Source organism: Pelophylax lessonae, assembly GCF_965119305.1.
Source record: "Pelophylax lessonae genome assembly, chromosome: 2".
NCBI lineage: Eukaryota > Metazoa > Chordata > Amphibia > Anura > Ranidae > Pelophylax > Pelophylax lessonae.
Window position 1 is genome coordinate 377,654,755 of NC_138769.1, and position 14,100 is coordinate 377,668,854.

The 14,100-nt window shown below is 40.4% G+C and overlaps 1 protein-coding gene across 1 annotated transcript in view; it reads left to right on the forward strand.

Annotated features, from left to right (window-relative positions):
* The window catches only part of BRIP1 (BRCA1 interacting DNA helicase 1), a gene marked incomplete at its 5' end in the record, with an annotated part of 552,808 nt that overhangs the window by 491,590 nt on the left and 47,118 nt on the right, over positions 1 to 14,100 (forward strand). The gene's annotated exons all lie outside the window — the stretch shown is intronic.

Here is a 14,100-nt window from a genome sequence, read left to right on the forward strand (position 1 = left end):
GCAGCCAGTGGCACAGGGAACATCTCACGGGTAGAAGGAAAAATGGATTCAATAAAATTTCAGCAAATTTTGGATGGTAACTTGATGCCATCTGTGAAAAGCTGAAGTTAAAGAGAGGATGGCTTCTACAAATGGATAATGATCCTAAACACACATCGAAATCCATGGGGGATTACATCAAGAGGCGTAAACTGAAGGTTTTGCCATGGCCTTCACAATCTCCTGACCTCAACATAATTGAAAATCTATGGATAGACCTTAAAAGAGCAGTGCGAGACAGACAGCCCAGAAACCTCAAAGAACGGGAAGACTTTTGTAAGGAAGAATGGGCAAAGATACCTCAAACAAGAATTGAAAGACTCTTGGCTGGCTACAAAAAGCATTTACAAGCTGTGATACTTGCCAAATGGGGCAGTACAAGATATTAACTCTGCAGGGTGCCCAAACTTTTGCAGACGTCATTTTTTTTTTGTTTTCTGTTATTTTGAAAGTGTAAATGATGGAAATAAAATCTAACTTTTTTTTTGATATATTATAAGAATGTCTAATCTGTAATTTGATGCCTTTTGGAGATTTTTCCATCTTTCCATGGCTTCTTTATGCACATTAATACAAATTTTTACCTGGGGTGCCCAAACTTTCGATCCCCACTGTAAATACATTGATCCGATGGTCTTTTCTATGGCTGTATTTAGATAGTTCATCAACTATAAGTAAACTATCTTGAAAGAAAAATTTAATTGTCCTACAGCAAATTACAATTCTGTGTTTTATTTAACACAAACCTGTGGAAACATTTACAGAAAACCTAGAATGATCTGTTAATGTTTGCTGAAGGGCAAATTGGTAATCCTGACAACAGCTCAGATTCATTCTGCTCTGTGTAGCTGCCCTCCTGCTCTACTGTCTGCTGCTTGATATGTGAAAAGCACACACAGTAAAGGCAAAAGCCATCATACTACCTATCTCCTAATTTAATATTTTCGCCTAGTTCTAAAATTGCTCTGTTGTTCAATTTATGCTAGTTTAAAACTCAAAACCAATAGTGAATTGTTGTGCCCTCCTGTGTTTCCTTATCAAAGTAAACATCTCATGGAAAAAAAACAGGAACTGTTATAAAAAATGCTAGTTGCCTGGTGTTAACTCTCATTTCTTCTATTGAAGTTAGTGGACTTTTCCCCAGGGGGTCTCAGAGAGCAATTATAAACTGACAGAAGTTACAAAACATTTTGAAATTGGGCTTTAACAATAACTAATTATCAGCGACAGAAATGACTTGCCTGTGTGAGTGATTTTGAGATTGGTATGTTTCCTACTTTGTTTTTTGTACCTATTCATACCTAAGCTAAGTTGGTGTAGTTCAAAAATGCTATTTTTGGATGACTCCACTTATATTTCTAATTCTGGCCATATACATAGCAATTTTCTAGCAATTTCAGACTGCTTTCACTGTTTGCGTCAGTAAACACAACCTAACACCATGCTGACATTTAGGTAAAAATATATAGTTACTGATAAGTTGTCTTTATCTATTTGGATAGTACAATTGGGAATTTTGGTGGGGATACTTTGTTATACTCAGCTTCAAGTTTTGTCCAAGTTTTTTTTGTTTTGTTGTTTTTTTTTTTTTTAATTTTGTTAGGAAGTTTGCATTTTTGACAAGGAAGTGCAAATCTTTTTTGGTTTAGAGTACAATGTATATCTTGTGTAAACAGGAACATCAACGAGTTCTGTTTAAAAAAAAAAAATTTTAAGCAACGTATGTATATGGGAAATAAATTAAATGTCAGCTAATTTTAGGTGTTTTATATTCTGTCATAATAGAAGGAAAATATACAGCTGAGCCAAATATGTGACCAGTTTGGCTGTGACTAGGATTTCCTATGCCCACCTCAGGGACCTCAAATTAGAGGTAGGAAAATGTTGAAGCCAAGTGTGACTTATTTAGTTCTGGATGTAATTAATCAGGCTTATCTGAGAGGCGTAAAATCAGGCCCTTTTTGTCTGAAAAAGGTTGTATTTTTGCATTTCCACCTGCTACAGTTTGTTGAAATCCATTCTTGGGGGGAAAAAAATAATTAAAATTAAGAAGCTGGGCTGTGTGGCTACATTTTATCTTTTCTTTTTTTTTTAAATTTATTTAAGGTTTAGATTTGTAGGAGACCCCTTCATGTTCCTAACTTTTAGACAATCTTATTTTGCCAGCTAACCAGTGTTGTTTAAATCTGAAGTATTGAAGGGAAACACTATGAACTCCATTCATCAAAGCTTTCCACACCTGTTCTGCAAGCCGCTGTTGTATTATTTCCTCTATAGCAATGGCCATTGAGCAGGTGTGGAAATTGTATATGGAACACAGTCTGTGGATTGTTTCCATGGTATAATTTGTGAGCAATGACAGAACCCATCATATAGCTTTTTTCTTCCCTAATTTTTCTTTACAGCTGAATGTTTTCTGATTAGTGACTTTCTACAGGTTTCACATCTCAAACTGCGATGTTCTGCCAGGTTACTCATTCTATTTCTGTAACCGATAAGTGTAATGAAATATATATATTTTGTGAAAAGAAAGTTATTTTTAATATTGGTGATTTACCTTTTACAAAGTGAAAATCATAGATTTTTACTTGCTTTAACCACTTTTAGACCGGAGGATTTGGCTGCTCAATGACCAGGCCCTTTTTTGCGATTCGGTACTCTGTGACTTTAACGGACAATTGCGCGGTCGTGCAACGCTGTACCCAAACTAAATTGACATCCTTTTTCCCCACAAACAGAGCTTTCTTTTGGTGGTATTTGATCACCTGTTCGATTTTTATTTTTTTGCGCTATAAACAAAAAAATAGCAACAATTTTGAAAAAATAACAATATTTTTCACATTCTTTTATATGAAATTCTCCAAAAAAAATGTAAAAATCAAAGTTTTTTTTATCATTTTTGGCCAATTTGTTTTCTACTACATATTTTTGGTAAAAAAAAAAAAATCACAATAAGCGTATTTTGATTGGTTTGCGCAAAAGTTATTGCGTTTACTATCTACGGGAAAGATTCATGTCATTTTTATTGTTTTTTTTTTTACTAGTAATGGCGGCGATCTGCGATTTTTTGCGGGACTGCGACATTGCGCCTGACAGATCGGACCCCTAACTGACATTTTTGACACTTTGGGGGGTACCAGTGACATTACTACAGTAATCAGTGCTAAAAATATGCACTGTTACTGTAAAAATGGCACTGGCAGGGAAGGGGTTAACAGTACTGGTGATCAAGGTGTGAAATGTTTCCCTAGGGGCGTGATTCTAACTGTCAGGGGGTGTGGCGTGTGAAGTACCGTAATCACAAAGACCTGCGATCCTATATAGCAGGATCACATAGCCTCTGTGATCACTTCAGGGAGAATGACAGACGGCTGTGTTTACATCGGTCGTCTGTCCTTCTCTCTCAGCTGCGGGAGATCGCGAGTGGCGAGTAGCGAGTGGCCGGCAGCCATCGGAACCGCAAATCAGAAGCACTGGCTCCCTGGCTAACGGGAGCACGCCGGCGGCGGCGTGCGCTCGGCCCCTAGAGTCTCGTGAGCGAGCGACGTAGTACTTCGTCGGTTTGCCCAGGAGCGGCTGCCTGCCACAGTAAATCTGCGGTGGGCGGTCGTTAAGTGGTTAACCACTTAAGCCCCGGAAGATTTTACCCCCTTCCTGACCAGGGGGTATTTTGCGAATCGGCACTGCGTGACTTTAATGGACAATTGCGCGGTCGTGCGACGCTGTATCTAAACAAATTTGGCGTCCTTTTTTTCCCACAAACAGAGCTTTCTTTTGGTGGTATTTGATCACCTGTGCGATTTTTTGATCATGCACTATAAACAAAAAAAGAGCGTAAATTTTGCAAAAATAGCAATATTTTTCACATTTTTTTATATGAAATTCCCCCCCAAAAAAATGTAAAAATCTAAATTTTTTAACATTTTCGGCCAATTTGTTTTATGCTACCTATGTTTGGTAAAAAAAATCGCAAAAAGCGTATTTTGATTGGTTTGCGCAAAAGTTATCGCGTTTACTAACAAAGGGAAAGATTTTTGTAATTTTTGTTTTTTTTTTTTTAACGCGTAATGGCGGCGATCTGCGATTTTTTTTGTGGTACTGCGACATTGCGGCGGACAGATCGGACCCTTGACTGACATTTTTGACACTTTTGGGGTTACCAGTGACATTTCTACAGTAATCAGTGCTATACATATGCACTGTTACTGTAAAAATACACTGGCAGTGAAGGGGTTAAATTTTTTTGAAAGGGAGGGGCTATGTGTGTCCCTAGGGGCGTGCTTTCTACTGTGATTGGCTGTGGCTTCAGATGTATGAACAGTGATCAACGGTTCTACATAGTAGAACCGTATGATCATACTTCATACACAGGGGAGAATGACAGGCAGCTTGTTTACACAAGCCGCCTGACTTTCTCCCTCTCCCCCGACGATCGCAGAGTGACCGGCGGACATCGGGTCCGCCAGTAACACGCGCGGGGGGGTGCGTGACCGCGCGGGAGCGCGCCTCCGGCGGCGCGCGCTCGCTCCCTAGACCCTCACAGGCTAGCGACGTAGACCTACGTCGCTTTGCCTGTGAGGGGCTGACTGCCGACGTAGATCGGCGTTAGGCAGTCGGCAAGTGGTTAAAATGTGTTTATGTAGTTTTCCATGTTTGTGGCAGCCTTCCTTTAGTTGCTTGAATCCAGATGTATAAGTAGAATTTGAAGGAGAATTTAAGGGAAACTAATAGTTTGGGGTTGATCTTCCTTTTTTGTTTATAAACTGATATTTTATATTTTTATTGTTTAGTTATCAGCATTCGGTACGTGATACAGGTGTTATAAAGCAGAATCTGTTTCCTTTCACACTGTCTCAGTAACTGAAATCTGTATGAGCTGTCTGAACACAGCAGTCAATGAGAGCAATTTGTCATTCCGCTTAAGTTGTGTTTGTGGAATGAAACCTAAACTATTGAGCTCTGTAAACATTAGTCCTTTTCTGCAAAGAGGGCTAAGGATAGCCTTCATAATATGTAAAAAGGAATCTTTTGCATCTCCTGCTTGCTAAATATAAAAATACAAAATGTGCACCATTTATTTTTTTTCATTTTCATATTTACTTAAATTAATTAATAAAATACATACCAATGTACATTGACTTTTGCCATCCAAGGGAATAAACCTAGGAAATAGAACCCTTTTTAAAAGTTCTTTCTGTTGACAGCAATGCAAATTAGTATTTGGAGACATCTGGAATTTGTTTGGTCCTGTTTATAAATACCCCAAAAAGCATTATCATATATTGTAAACCATTAATATTGTACCATTAATGACATTTTGCATTCATTATTTGAAGAAATTTGAAGCAATATGGGCACCTTGTAATGCAAATAAACACATCCATTGTGAGGGACATGCCACATTAAAATAATCCTGTACTGAGAGAATTATATGGGCTACCACTGCTGACCTGCTTCTGAAAATGCTAGGTACACTAACCCTTCTGAGTCACTGACCTAGAATTAGCATGCAGCACATATCAGAATGATATGAAAGCACCTAATGTCCATGTTTGTTCTCAGGTAAATGACTCAAAATATTACAGCCATTTGATCAGCACGTCAGCCAGATAGGAGAGGTCAGCAGTGGCAGGGTCTATATTTCTCCTAACACAGGATTTTTTATTCTTATGAGAAAAAAATACATAAGGATTTTTAATACAGACAGCAGTGCCTACAGTACAATACTAAGCCTGCAGCAAAATGGTCATTGGTATCAAAGATGCAGTAAAGTCTTGGTCATAAAGGAAAAAAATTAGCCCTTCTACAGGTTTAAGTCATATTTACTAGTATGCACTGCTTTACTGGTACATTATGACTGACTAACCTCCAGCACTGTGCTGTCATGGCTCTCCCTGATCCCTGACGCTTTCATCTTCATCCAGTCTTACTTCCGGGTTTTGCATCTTCGGCCTCTTGAATGGCCGAGCCTAGGGTCCCTTATGTTATAAAAACCCTGCCTGTCACTGTTGTTTAAAGGTAGCAAGAAAAAGGGATTTTACTGGTGCCATAACACATGTATTTGTAAAAAATTGAATTGTATTTAGTCAAAATTGTTAAAATTTGGGCATACACATGCTCCAAAATATTTCAGAATTAAAAGACTTTTACATACATATATACTGATATTTATGCTATTCACAATGCTTGTTGCTCGACATGTTTTGCCTATCTGCTTCTTCAGGAGCTGTAAAGCATGTATGTACTGTCATAACTATAGAAACACAAACAACAATATTAGAACAAATGATTTATGCATAGATATGTTTATAGAAAACTTGCAAAAAGTATATTGAACAAGAAAAAAACAAAATGCCAAATTATAAATATAATATACACTGTATTTATCAATAACAGTTACAATAGACTTGATGAGAGTCTGACCACACTATAGAAGGACACAAAGCCAAGGGACACTCACCACCTGTATTAACATAAATTAACTCAAATGAGGACTGCTGGAAATCACTATAGTTGATAGAAAGGGTGAGCCACTTCAATTGGCGGAAATGGACCGTAGGGAGAGCACGTTATAACTGGTCTTTCTGCAAAATATAGAGCCTGAAACCTAAATAAATATGTACTGAAGAAAAACCAAGTAGTGCCCCAGACAAATAGTGCCTGTCAGCGATTTTTGTAATTCTTCATTTTACTTCCACTTTAATGAAGGCCCCGTGAACCCCCTTTTGAGGAAATGGAGTCTTGACCTTTGGAAGCATGACATCACCATGGGCATGAACCTAACGCTTGGAGGCTCACTGGCTCCATTTGTATTGGTTACAAAGACCTGAGGTGACTGGGTTGAGCCTGGACTCTAAGAAAAAGCTTTGCTGGGTCACATCCCAGGGGTCTGAGTAGATTCAGCTGTCAAGAGTGGAGTACCTTTCCACTCGTTGTGATGTTTTGTCACAGCTTTATTGGCAGTTTTGATCTTGACAACAATTGATGTTGCTTTATGGGCCATGCCCTCAAGCTAGATTCTGGGGTCAGTCTAATGCCGTCTGGCACTGATGGTAAGGACAGGCCTCTTACACTATGTGAGTTTATGGTTTATGGGTGCTCACAGTATAATTGTCACTGGCATTGTTTGTTACATTTGGAAATTGTTACATTTGCAAAGTTCAATAAAGCTGTGGCCTTGACTGTTTCCAAAATAATCAGCTTCTGTGTCTTTTTGTGGGGGAAGGGTATTGGTTTAGTATGTGGTCATAAATGAGCCTATGCTTCTCAGCAGTCAATTGTATGTAAACCCTAACATTACACTTCTCTTATTTGTTCTCTTTTGATCTGTGAAACACATTGTTTAAAAGTGTTAAATCTGTTTGATAAGTGCAAAAAGCGCCTTTTAATTTTGCCATAAATGTTGTGAGCTAATAACTTCCTTTGCTCTATGCTTGTGCACAAGAAGGGGTTATGGAGATGAGTAAGGAGGGTGAAGATAGAGAGGTCTGTGTTCTTTGTAATAAAGTAGGCATGACTGAAAACACGTAGTTAGAAATTCAGAGCTGTGTCAAAGGACAACATGCATATCAACAGTTTCTCTGTGCATGTAGTGTTTTTAAAGGTACATATCATGGGAAAATGTGCATGAACTGCAGAATTGTATTTTTTCTATTTTTTTTTTTTTTTTTTTTTTGCCTTAACATAATCTTTCAGCTTTTCTCTGGACCAGTGACTAGAACTAGACCAGTAAATGAGTTGCAAGGCACCCTTTTTTAAGTTGTTTGGAAACCCAAATAATAAATAATTAAATATGGATCAATCATAAAAAGTGCATTTATGTTCGGACCCTTTTTTTCCATAACTGTTGGTCATTGCTGATAAAAATCTCTTGTGATCCTGCCAGTTTCCTCCTCTTCCTGGATTGATGGGACAACATTATCTGTAAATAGGTCTCTCTTTCAGCACTGTTGCCTATTGCCTATGTGCACTTCCTTCGGTGGCCATTCTAATGCACAGTGTGTATATACAGCGCATTTTCCCTGTCCTGCACCAAGCTGCGCACACCACAGGCAAACTCACCTGTGGAGGGGGTCCTCAGCTATCAATTGATTGCAACATCTGCAGGGAGCCTCATTGTCATTACTTCACACAGTAAGCCAACAGTACACCAGTACACAAGATGCACTGTGGCAAACTACTGCTTACTGTCCTGACCCTACAGGTAGACCATATGAGTAGACACATGACCACATAATAGAGAGATTAAAAAAAAGTATTTCTCTTTCAATCATTGACAGACACAGCTCCTCATCTTCATGACCATTGGGTTATACTGCCCCCTACAGGATTAGGACACTAGGCAGACAAAAACACCTGAGCACGCCTATGGGGCTTGGTCACTCTCTGCTTTAGGTATTCAGTTTTTTTCTGCCTAGTCAGGAGTAAGGACCTAGTTCCTTGCTGGGATCTCTGGTCCTGGCAATTATTTTATTTTTTTTTTAAATGGAATTTTTTTTCTTCTCTTTATTATTTTGTTCCTGTGAGAGCTACAATCAAGTGCCTCGTTGGACATTTTCCTGTGGTTTCCCATTGCAAATAGCGGTGCCCATGTTTTTGGAGACATATGGGCAGTGATTTAGCAGTGGGAGCCCTTCCTCGGCCTCTAGTGCTGATCCCTGGACATTCCTCTTCCTGATCACCGCATGGTGTGCAGTTAGTTCAGGCTGTGAGTACCTGACCGGTGGTAGTCCTTTTGTGGGGTTTTCTCTCCCTCTCTCTGCTAATGCAGCGGTAGTGCTCTGTGCCTGGCCTTGTAGTGCCGACAGTGCGCTGGGGTGTCCCTGACAGTGTTTGTACACTTTTTTGTGTGGGTTCCCCTCTCCATTCATGAAGTTCCTGGAGCATTTTTCACCACCTGATCTCTCTCAGAGGCTGTCGGGCCCTCTGGATCCCAACAACTTGAGTCCCTGGTGTCCAAGGTAGATTTGGTCCTGGGCAAATGGGCTAGCAAAAAGCGTCCCCCACCTTCACCTGTTTCCTCTTACTCATCAGATCCTAAATCTGATTCGGCTGCCACGGATGCGGGTTACCCTTCGTGGTTTGCGTCCACGCACCCTGCATGCTCAGATAGTGAGGAAGATTCCTCAGCTCCTCTAGCCGAACATGAAAAAGGACTTGTGGAAGCACTGATTGTATCAGTGTGAGAAACCTTAAATATTGAAAATGTGACTATTGCAGCATCGGAGGCGCGGGTCACCTTTGGCACCCACAGGTCCTCAAAAGCGGCAAAGATTTATCCCTTTTCCTGCCTTCTTTGACACTATTGTCACAAAACAGTGTGTATGTCCAGAACGCACCTTTGCAATCCCTAAGTGTTTTGCTTTGAGGTACCTTTATGAGGAGTCCCTCTTTAAAAAAAATGGATGGTTCCTCCTGTAGTGGACTCCCCGGTTTCCAGGTTAAATAGAGGCACTGTAATCCCTTTTGAAGAGTCCCCTGTCTTCACAGATCCGGCTGTTAGGAGGTTAGAGGCCTTGACCCACAAATTGTTCACTGTGGCTGGTTCGGCACTTAGACCAGTGTTTACTATTGCCCTGGTGTCGCAAGCTATGACTTCTACAACAGGACCTGGAGGAGGAAGCACTTCCCCCTGCCTTTGCGGAGCTGGTGGATAAGTTGGTCCAAGCAAGCAAGGGCTACAATTTGTCGGTGACGCCTCTTTGGATGCTGCTCCCCTGATTTCTAGACTATCTGTCTTAGCGGTGGTCTTGCGGCATATTATCTGGCTGCAATGCTGATCTGCGAACCAGGCTTCTAAGAAGGCCTTATCTGATCTTCAATTTGTGGGGGGATCGCCTGTTTGGAGCCTCCCTGGATGACATCATCATAGGCCTCACAGGGGGAAAAAGTACTCTTGTTCCTCAGGCTTCCAAGGGAAAAGAGCCCCGTCATAGACAGGGACCTTTCTTTTCGGCTCACAATCGGTCTTTTTGTCCCTCAGGTTCTCAAGACAAGGGATCTAAGCCCTTCAGGGCCTCCGCTGGGGGTTCTAAGAGGTCTTGGTTGGGCAAACCACGAGCAGGTTCTGCCAGACCTGCGGACAAGACTTCCTCCGCATGAAGAGGCGCCCTCACCCGAATCTGAAGTGGGGGGACATCTTCGCTGGTTTCCGAATCCATGGACCTCCCTGATCCAGTACAAGGGGGTCCACAAAGTAATTTGCTCCGGCTACAAGATTGAGTTTCGATCTAATCCTCCGGAAGGGTTCTTCTCTTCCAACCTGCACTTATTCCCAGATCGCTTAGGGGATCTCTATGGGGCAGTGCAAAACTTGTTACTTCAAGGGGTTATTGTTCCGGTTCCGACGTCGGAATTTTTTTTAAGGTTTTACTCAAACCTTTTTACAGTTCCCGGGAAGGAAGGCAAGGTGCGTCCAATTCTGGTCCTCAAGGCGCTAAACGGCTTTCTGTGGGTACAGAAGTTCCGAGTGGAATCCATTCACACAGTAGTGGCGTCCCTACATAAGGGGGATTTTCTCGCCTCCATCGACATCAAGGACGCCTACCTTCACATCCCAATATGTGTCGCCCACCAGCGCTTCCTCCGCTTTGCCGTGCGCGAGGAGCATTATTAGCTTGTGGCGTTACGCTTTGGTCTCGCTTCTGCTCCTCAGGTATTTAAAATCGTATTGGCCCCAGTTCTAGCATTACTGCATCAGCGTGGAATTGTGGTACTGGGGTACCTGGACGACCTGCTTTTGTGAGCAGAGTCCTTGACTGCTCATTTGGACAACTTGGAGATTACTCTGTGAACTCTGAGGGAGTTCGGTGTGATTCTGAATCTTCACAAGTCTGCTCTGGTTCTGTCCACAAGCCCTGGACTATCTGGGTCTGACTCTGGACCCGGCCTCAGCCAGAATGTTTATTCCTCTGGAAAAACTTCAGAAGTAGCAGGAGGCAATTCAGTTTCTGCTGTCCAGCAGACGGCCATCTCTTCGAACTTGCATGTGGGTGCTGGGCCTGATGGTGTCTACCTTTGAGGTGCTGTTTAGAGGACTTGTCCTCTTTGAGCGTGTTTTCCATTTTTTTTTAGGTGAGCTCCAGTTGTTGATAGTTGAGCTCAAACTTACCTGGTTGGCTATGTTTAGCCTTGGGGAAGTTTTTTCTACTGTTCCCACCCCTCATGTTTGACAGTGCTTTGGGACGTCCCAATGGTCATGAAGATGAGAAGCTGTGTTCGTCAATGAACATTAGAGAAATAGATTTTACGGAAAGTCAAAAATCACATTTTTTTTACATTTCAATTTTAACAGGGAATACTTACCTATTGTGTGCAGGTTTAGTATATAGGGGAAAAAGGATATGGTTTACATCTACTGTAATGCTTGTATGTATGGGCTTTGAGTAGGTTGCTCCTTTTTTCAACATTCATGTTCATTATAAATAAGCTTTTCTGTAGCACTTACTGCTAGCTGAGCAACATTCTAAAACTGTCTACAGATATTGGATGTAGGTCATACTTCAGTAATCCTAGCTAATAAATCTCTCTCTGCCCAGTAGTTACATATGCATTGTATTTTATGTAGCACAGCTTTTCTCTTGACTGTGTCTGAACAAGACTCTGCTTCTTAAAATAAAACTGCTTCACATGCCAGCTGCAGTGTTTGAAACCCTAAAGATAGGTTGAATGTCATGCTATTCAAACAACCAAAGATTGTAGCACTTCTTGGTAGTGCCTTTCCTGTACATTCCTATTCACCAGTGAGGCAGTGCACTATAGTGATGGGCCCACGTAGTTGTAAGGAAGTAGAGCTTAGTGCCAAGCTCCAACACCAATGCAAAGCGTTACCTGCAGGCTTTTTGACAGTTAATTTAGGCACTTTATACCATGGCAATATTTTAGCTTTCATTATATAAAGTCTTAAATGTAACCTTTATACTTGGTAAGGGTTATTTAAAGTGACTATAGATATAAGATGACAATCCTACAAATGTGATTAAGTTCTGTTGCTCAATCTTTTATTTTTGTAATATTCACATAGACTTGCATACATGTGTCTTACAATGGTTCATGTGCTCTGGGTAGCTACAGTTCATTGAGGGAATAATGAATGCCAACATGTACTGTGACATACTGAATCAGAGCATGATCCCCTCCTTTTGGAGACTGGGTCGCAGGGCAGTATTCCAACATAACGACCCCAAACACACCTACAAGACGACCACTGCCTTGCTAAAGTAGCGGAGGGTAAAGGTGATGCACTGGCCAAGCATGTCTCCAGACCTAAACCCTATTGAGCAACTGTGGGGCATTCTCAAACGGAAGGTGGAGGAGCGCAAGGTCTTTAACATCCACCAGCTCCATGATGTCATCATGGAGGAGTGGAAGAGGACTCCAGCGGCAACCTGTGAAGTTGAACAACCGGTGAACTCTATGCCCAAGAGGGTACTGCAGTGCTGGAAAATAATGGTGGCCACACAAAATATTGACACTTTGGGCCCAATTTGGACATGTTCACTTAGGGGTGTACTCACTTTTGTTGCCAGCGGTTTAGATATTAATGGCTGTGTTAAGTTATTTTGAGGGGACAGCAAATTTACACTGTTATACAAGCTGTACGCTCACTACTGTACATTGCAGCAAAGTGTCATTTCTTCAGTGTTGTCACATGAAAATCTATAATAAAATATTTACAAAAATGTGAGGGGTGTACTCACTTTTGTGAGATACATTATATATGTTGAATGCTTTATTTAATGTGCCCCTTTGTAAAATGATTGCAGATAGAAAAATAGGCCAAACACTTCTTTCATGTCTAATGAATAATTTAGCTTTGTAATTTCTCAAGTAAGATTAATATGTATTTTTTTAATAAGCTTTCATTAGTTTACTTTTCTGGTCCATAGAGCATTCCAGAGTGATTTGTTTGTGTTTTTTTCTTGTCCTTAGCAAGCAGGGTTGACCTTTACATTTTTACTTCACTGTCAAAAGATGTTGAAGGCTTTAAAAGTGAAGCTATCACCTTGGGGATTTGTCAGTTTGAGTGACACTTGCTAGTTCACCTAAACTGCAGTGGCAGTGAACGTATGGAAGAGCGTTGTACCTCAAGGGAAACTTTTTTTTTTTTTTTTTTTCCAATTTACTTGTGCTTCACTGGACAAGGATTGAAATACCTCTTAAGAGTAGAATTTTGGTTGCATTAGTTTTTAATCAAGTCACTTGTTCACAGTCACAGTCCCTCAAAGCCTTTAAGTCTGAGATGAGTAGATGGGCCTGAGGTGAATGTGCTACATGATTTGTCGAACTGTAAAGCTTTCTAAGATTTTACGTACTACAGTTGACATCACTTAAATTGGGCAAAGGTTCTAGCATTACATAAGCCTTTCATGCCCTTCTTGTCGAAGGGATTACTTGTGAGAGTGCTAGATAATGAATGGACTAAGTGGTCTCACTGATAACATACTTTAGTAATCAACAATACCTCTGAAAAATAGCATATATTTTTATGTAGCAGCAAGCATTCTTTGAAACTATTGTTTAGATTAAAGCCATTGTGGCACAATGTGAGGAGGCAATATAAGGTTAAGCTTACAAGTACTATTTACATTTCAAACCTTGGAGATTTTATTATAATCAACCATTCTTATTGGACTTTTTCACTGCTTGTGTTTTCATATACAACTTAACAACATTTATGCTGCATCAAATAAACATAATGACATATATTGTATTTCTAATCATGACAGTCACTCCATGCTGAGCAATTTAAACCCATGAAATATGTCCATTACATCCACACAATCAAAATGCATATAGAACCCCTTGTTATAATGGCCATTAATATATACCTTCTCTTTGCATTCAGATAATACTCTTTCATTTGATACCTATCTAACCAATACATAGTGCTGCACCATTTAAAAAAAAGAATATCTAATAATTGCTCCCAACCTAAAATAAATGTACTCTTTTTACAGTATGCATCTCCCATGTTATCTCCCACTTGAGAGGACATTTGACCACACTATATTGTGTCAGACTACACTTATCAAATGTTTTGTAAAATTATACTATGACCCT